This window comes from Rhipicephalus sanguineus, unplaced genomic scaffold (genome assembly GCF_013339695.2).
Source record: "Rhipicephalus sanguineus isolate Rsan-2018 unplaced genomic scaffold, BIME_Rsan_1.4 Seq5837, whole genome shotgun sequence".
NCBI lineage: Eukaryota > Metazoa > Arthropoda > Arachnida > Ixodida > Ixodidae > Rhipicephalus > Rhipicephalus sanguineus.
Genome location: NW_023615560.1, coordinates 25,162 through 31,209, shown reverse-complemented (window position 1 = coordinate 31,209; position 6,048 = coordinate 25,162). Strand labels below are relative to the sequence as shown.

The 6,048-nt window shown below is 45.4% G+C and overlaps 1 long non-coding RNA gene across 1 annotated transcript; it reads right to left on the bottom strand.

Annotated features, from left to right (window-relative positions):
* Positions 1-674: 674 nt before the first annotated feature.
* On the bottom strand, positions 675-5,778 carry LOC125756744 (uncharacterized). The gene is made up of 2 exons (XR_007414715.1): positions 5,641-5,778; positions 675-1,133 (listed from the first exon to the last, which is right to left on the bottom strand). It is a non-coding gene; the product is annotated as an uncharacterized LOC125756744 (long non-coding RNA).
* Positions 5,779-6,048: the final 270 nt, after the last annotated feature.

Sequence of the window (6,048 nt, the reverse complement as noted above, 5' to 3'; positions counted from 1 at the left end):
AGTTTATTAACATTCTTTTTCACGCAGTTATGTTTGAGTACAATGATTGAAATATTCATTGACAATTATAGCGGTTACATCAAGAACAAAAATACAATGAACAGTAAATGAGACGCAAAGAGATATTTTCGCGCAGAATGTCAGTAAACAGTGAAAGGAAAAGATAGGTGCATGCAAAAAAGAAAAATAAATAATTAAAAGTAAGAATCAGCGAACAGTCAAATGAAATTTATGTACACATGAGGGACCTCCCTTGATGTTTCACGCCCACTCTTGCAGGCGTACTGGATCCGTAGAAGCTCTGAATGAGAATCGATGCCTTTTCATTGCACGAGTTCTTTTGCATAACGTCATGGAACAGGTTGTCTTTTTCTTTTTAGGCATGGTGTGTTGGAGAGGCTAAACAGATTTGCAGTCGCACGCGAGCATGCACGAACCTCTCAAGACGCAGCTCGGAATGAAATTGCAACAACCACGAAAATTCCAGGGTCGGATCTAAGAGGAACAGGGTACCGGTGCCCTTACCCCCTCCCTCCCTTAATTTTCGACGACCGTAGCGGCGGCCGCTACGGGTCGCTGCGAGCGCCTGCACCCTAAAGCTTTAGTGCACCCTAGAGTTACTGCAAATGTTACTTTTAGGTGGCGGAGTTGCGCATCTGTTTTCGAAACGCCGCTATGCTCGGCGACAGCTTTCCTTGACAGCACTGTGGAAGCTACAGAGCCGAACCGCCTGCATGCGCGCGCGCCAGGAAATAGTACCTATTTTATTTTCTGATTCTAATAGTTACTTGGCCCGAATAAATAAAACGTTCTTCATTATAAAGATAGAACAAGTATGGGAAGCTGTTCATGGAAAAGAAGTTATCGTGCGCCTTAATTTTTTTTCCTTTTTTATTTCTTGGACGGCACCACGTTTTCCGCACGCCTGCTGCTTGCTCTTGCACTAAACATGGCGTCCGCGGTGCCGGCGGTACCGTGTGCGGCCGCGAACTCTCCTTTTAGTTCTCCGAGGAGGCTATACACTAAGTGTGACAAAAAGTGGGTCTCCAAGCAAACGAAGCAGGTTATCTGCAACGTCTACGCAGGAGTAAGGCGCCGTCAGCCCGAGCTGTCGACGCATTCTGTGTGCCGGACTGTCGCCGAATTCACCGGAGTGAGTGTGCGAACTGTAACACGAATCAAGGCTGAAGCTCTGCGGGCCCCACTTTCCTCTCCAAAGCGTAAGAAGCTGGATTTCTCGGTCTCGGGCGAAGCTGGGAAGCGCATGACCGCCAAGACGAGGCTGCTGCGCTACGACACGTTTGCGTTGGCAGCATTGCGGCGCAAAGTGCACAGTTATTTCATGCGCAATGAACTGCCTACTGCTGAGAAGCTACGCAACGACGTAATCAGCGACACTGACATGGACATGCCGACGATCAGCACTCGCACGATGCAACGAATGCTGAACGACTTGGGGTTCCTCTTCCGAAAGAGAAAAAGGAATTCCGCATTGCTCGAACGAGACGACATCGTTGCTTGGCGTCGAAAGTACCTCCGTACAATCCGAGAAATGCGGAGGCAGCAGCGGTAAGTTGTTGCGTTCTTTTAATTTCTGCAAACATTCGTCGCGCGTGCTTGTTGGTAAATGTGTAGACGCGAACGGTCAGCATGCGTGTGTACCTAATGGTGAGCGAAAACGAGAGGTATGCTTTGCATCAGTGATCGCGTGTGCTGTTGACGCGAGTGATCGAAAGCCTTACACAATCCTAACTTCAGTCGCAGCGAAATTCTCCAGTAAAATAAGGTAGCTGTTCATGCTTGTGCTTGTAGGGGGATAATAGTATCAGCCGAGGATGCGATGATCTGTGCCGAAGATGTAACTGATCGTTTCGCTATTGCTGAATTTCCCGTCGCATTGTTTGGGAAGATTTACTGCCTTTCCGTGTAGGAGCAAGGAATCTGAATGGCTTGAAGGAAATAATAGCTAATTTTATTCAGCGAATATACTGTGCACAAGATTGGGGATGTGGTTGCATTAGCTTTTATGAGCAGCCTGAAACATGTTTTGAAACAGCTCATCTTTGTTATATGTATTCACATGGGTTTTGTCAGTGGATTCTTGGCGCTGTAACAGAGGCAAAACTTTGAATCAAGGCCGCTGGTTTATTAATGGGCTGTTGCCAGTTAAAGTACGCTCTTAACTATACGACTGATTTCTTTTCTTTTACAGGACCATATACTACCTTGATGAGACCTGGGTAAACGCTGGCTACACTAAGGAGACTGTATGGACAGACACCAAAGTGATGTCCCGGCAAGACGCATTTCGTCAAGGCCTCTCAACAGGTCTCCGTGCACCCAGCGGTAAAGGAGGACGCCTAATTGTTTTGCATGCTGGCAGTGCGGAAGGCTTTGTTGATGGAGCCGCCCTAGTTTTTCGTGCCAAGAAGGGCGCTGGTGATTACCACGCAGAAATGGATGCTGCGCGTTTTCAAAAATGGTTTGTTGAACAGTTGCTACCGAACATCAAGCCACGCAGTGTGATTGTGATGGATAATGCGTCATATCACAGTGCTCAAGTTGAAAAGGTGCCAAGTTCATCATCAAGAAAAGCCGACATCCAGTGCTGGTTGAAATCGAAAAGTATCCCTTTTTCGTATGACCATCTGAAGAGCGAACTGCTGCAGCTCGTTAAGCAGAATAAGCACATGTTCCTTGCTTATCAGATTGACACACTTGCCAGTGCTGCCGGTCATGAGGTTGTGCGCTTGCCTCCTTACCACTGTGAGCTCAATCCAATAGAGCTCGTGTGGAGCTAGGTCAAAGGCTATGTTGCTTCAAAGAACACTGACTACAAGATCGATTCAGTCGAGAAGCTGTTGCTGGAAGGAATCGCAGGTGTGACCCCGCAGAACTGGTTCCGAGACTGTAATCACGTGATAAAGCTTGAGGATGAGACATGGGAGCGGGATGGCATTATAGACAGCCAAACAAAAAGTCTCATAATTTCTTTGGGCGCAGATTCGAGTACTTCTGATGAGTCGAGCAGCTCTGACATGAGCGGAATTGATGAACTGCCATGAGCATCTCAATGTGTGCTTTTTCAAAGCTTCAACCAAAAGGTTGCACGCGTGCCTAACCAGAAACTGTGATATTGCTTGTGAGGTCCATTAGTCACTGCTATTTAGTTACTTTTTATTGCTTAATGACTTCATTTTAATTTATTCTGCTGATCTCTCTATGTTTCGCTGCACTTTGTGTATGTTCTGGTTACATTGCCGTGGTGTGATAATTGTTGGGATATTGTGTGCCAAAACAACGATGTGGTTATGCGACATGCCGTGCTAGAGGGTTGCAAGTTTTCACCATCCGGTGTTGTTTAACATGCACCGAAACATAAGTACACGGGCGTCTGGCATTTCTGATCCATCGAAATGCGACAGGCTCAAACCTGTGCGTTTTGTGTCAGCGGCCGTGTACTGTGCACTTTACTGTCACAGCGGCTCTGATGTGATGATGTATCTCAGCCATGAACTTTTACATTATACGCTGCATCAGCGAAAACCGCATTTCTTAGTTGAGGATTGAAGTGTTCAAAAGTGTGTTCATTTTTCTGTGTGATGTCATGCGAGTAGTGCTTGATGCCTTGTTTCATTGCTGTCTCAATGGGACCTGATAGTGTGATACTGCTTCTTGTCATTGTTTTGTTTTTCATTTACTCATTTCCTAATGTATTGTACCATCTCATTCTTCGTTATCAATGTGTTCCTGCTCTTACCTATTTTGATTTGTTTATTATAAATGGTTCTTATGGCAAGCAATGCCAGCAAAGAGTTATGGTTTCACGTTCTGTGCCACAAGTCCAAAATTGTTATGTTGACATAGAGTTCCAGCAACGAGTTATGGTTATGTTCTGGTCACAAGTGCCAAATGTTATGTCGACATGGAGTGCCAGAAAAAAATTATGGCCATCACTGATGTTCAGTGCCACAAGTGCAAAAATGTTATGTTGACAGAGTTCCAGCAACGAGTTATGGTTATCATGTTCTGGTCACAAGTGCAAAATGTTATGTCGACATGGAGTGCCAGAAAAAAATTATGGTCATCACGTTCAGTGCCTCAAGTGCATAAATGTTATGTTGACAGAGTTCCAGCAACGAGTTATGGTTATCATGTTCTGGTCACAAGTGCAAAATGTTATGTCGACATGGAGTGCCAGAAAAAAATTATGGCCATCACGTTCAGTGCCTCAAGTGCAAAAATGTTATGTTGACAGAGTTCCAGCAACGAGTTATGGTTATCATGTTCTGGTCACAAGTGCCAAATGTTATGTCGACATGGAGTGCCAGAAAAAAATTATGGCCATCACGTTCAGTGCCTCAAGTGCAAAAATGTTATGTTGACAGAGTTCCAGCAACGAGTTATGGTTATAATGTTCTGGTCACAAGTGCCAAATGTTATGTCGACATGGAGTGCAAGCAAAAGGTTATGGCTATCACGTTCTGTGCCACAAATGCAAAATGTTATGTTAATAATAATTCATGGTGTTTAACGTCCTGAAACCACGTTATGAATATGAGAGACGTCGCAGTGCAGGGCTCCGGGAATTTTGACCACCTGGGGTTCTTTAACGTGCCCCTAAATCTAAATACACGGGCCTCGAGAATTTTCCTGTATGTCTGTGATACAATAAAAGATATGAACTGTTTTTATGCATACTTTATTTTTTTCTACCAATAACAATTCGTATTATAGACAATACCTGTTACATACTGCATGCACAGGGATGGAAAAAAACAACGGCGGCCATCACACTACATGAAGGTGCTTGACGAGCGAAGCTCGATAAAAAAATCTGTTTCAGTCTCTATTCAATTAAGCGTAAGCTCTCTTAAAATCTTCCAGTTCAGTGGTATCATGGTACTTGCGTATTTTTGCTGCGGTGTGTGCGTGGAGACGGTCGTTATCTTGCATAGTTTGCATAGCTATTATATTTTCACGGGGTCATGACGTTGACGAAGGCAGCAGTCTGCCGGTAAACGGAAAGTCAGATTACAGCAAAGCACACAGGCGCTGATAGCGGCGAGTACAGTATCGGCCGCGGAAAAGCTGCTCATCGTTGGGACGCGCCGTCCTTTATACATCCCGCATCGAACTTTCCAGCCTTATCACTGGTGGCCGCGCAAGCTCTTAAATAAGCTTGACTGTTCGCGTCTTGCGCGCAATCTTAACAACGATCTACAACAATTGTGAGGCTTCTCGAACACTGAGGCGCAGTCTGCGCCGATCATTGCTGACAGTCTTAGTGAGCGTAAACCGAATACAGCAAAACTGAAACAAGACAGGCCCGTGGCAGGATCGTACCGCAACCGGCCTTCCATTTGACCTGTACCAGGGCTCGATACTGTAAACGTTAACATTCGATCACGTTGGCGCGTACCCGTATATACTGGGCTGCCACACTTTTTGTTGACTGAACACGGAATCTCAACTTCACTGTTATAAAGGCTGAATAATGCTGGGAAAACGTTCTGAACTGCGGAAAATTTTACATGTACCAGTATATATACAGCACAGTAACTTGCTACATGTATGCACTCTCATCATAGTTTGACGTTCCCATTTTGCATGCACACATTTTGCTAAATACACTAGCACTGCGAGCAAGCGAAAACCGAAACTGGAACTGAAATCGGCTGCAAGCTGCCGGACTACTTGCGTAGTAACACAAATGTGCGGAGGCCCCGCCTCCGTAGCCTTCGCTCCAATGTCAAGAAAAGCTGTCGCCGAGTATAGTGTCTATGGGAGCTGCAACGCATGACGCTTCAGCCAGCATGGGAATGATGGGTAGTACACAAATTTGTCTAAACTTCGTTCTTTCGGCTCCGTTTGGCTCCGCGTCGGCTGCATCCCCTTTGTCGCAAAACGAAGTTCAGCAAAAGTCAGCAGTTCCACTTCACCACTTTAACTTCTTTAGGCTCACCAAATCAAACCTGGTCACAAAGTTCACAACGGTCCATTCTTTTATCCAAAACGAACGCCAAAACACAGCAATAAACAAAGCCA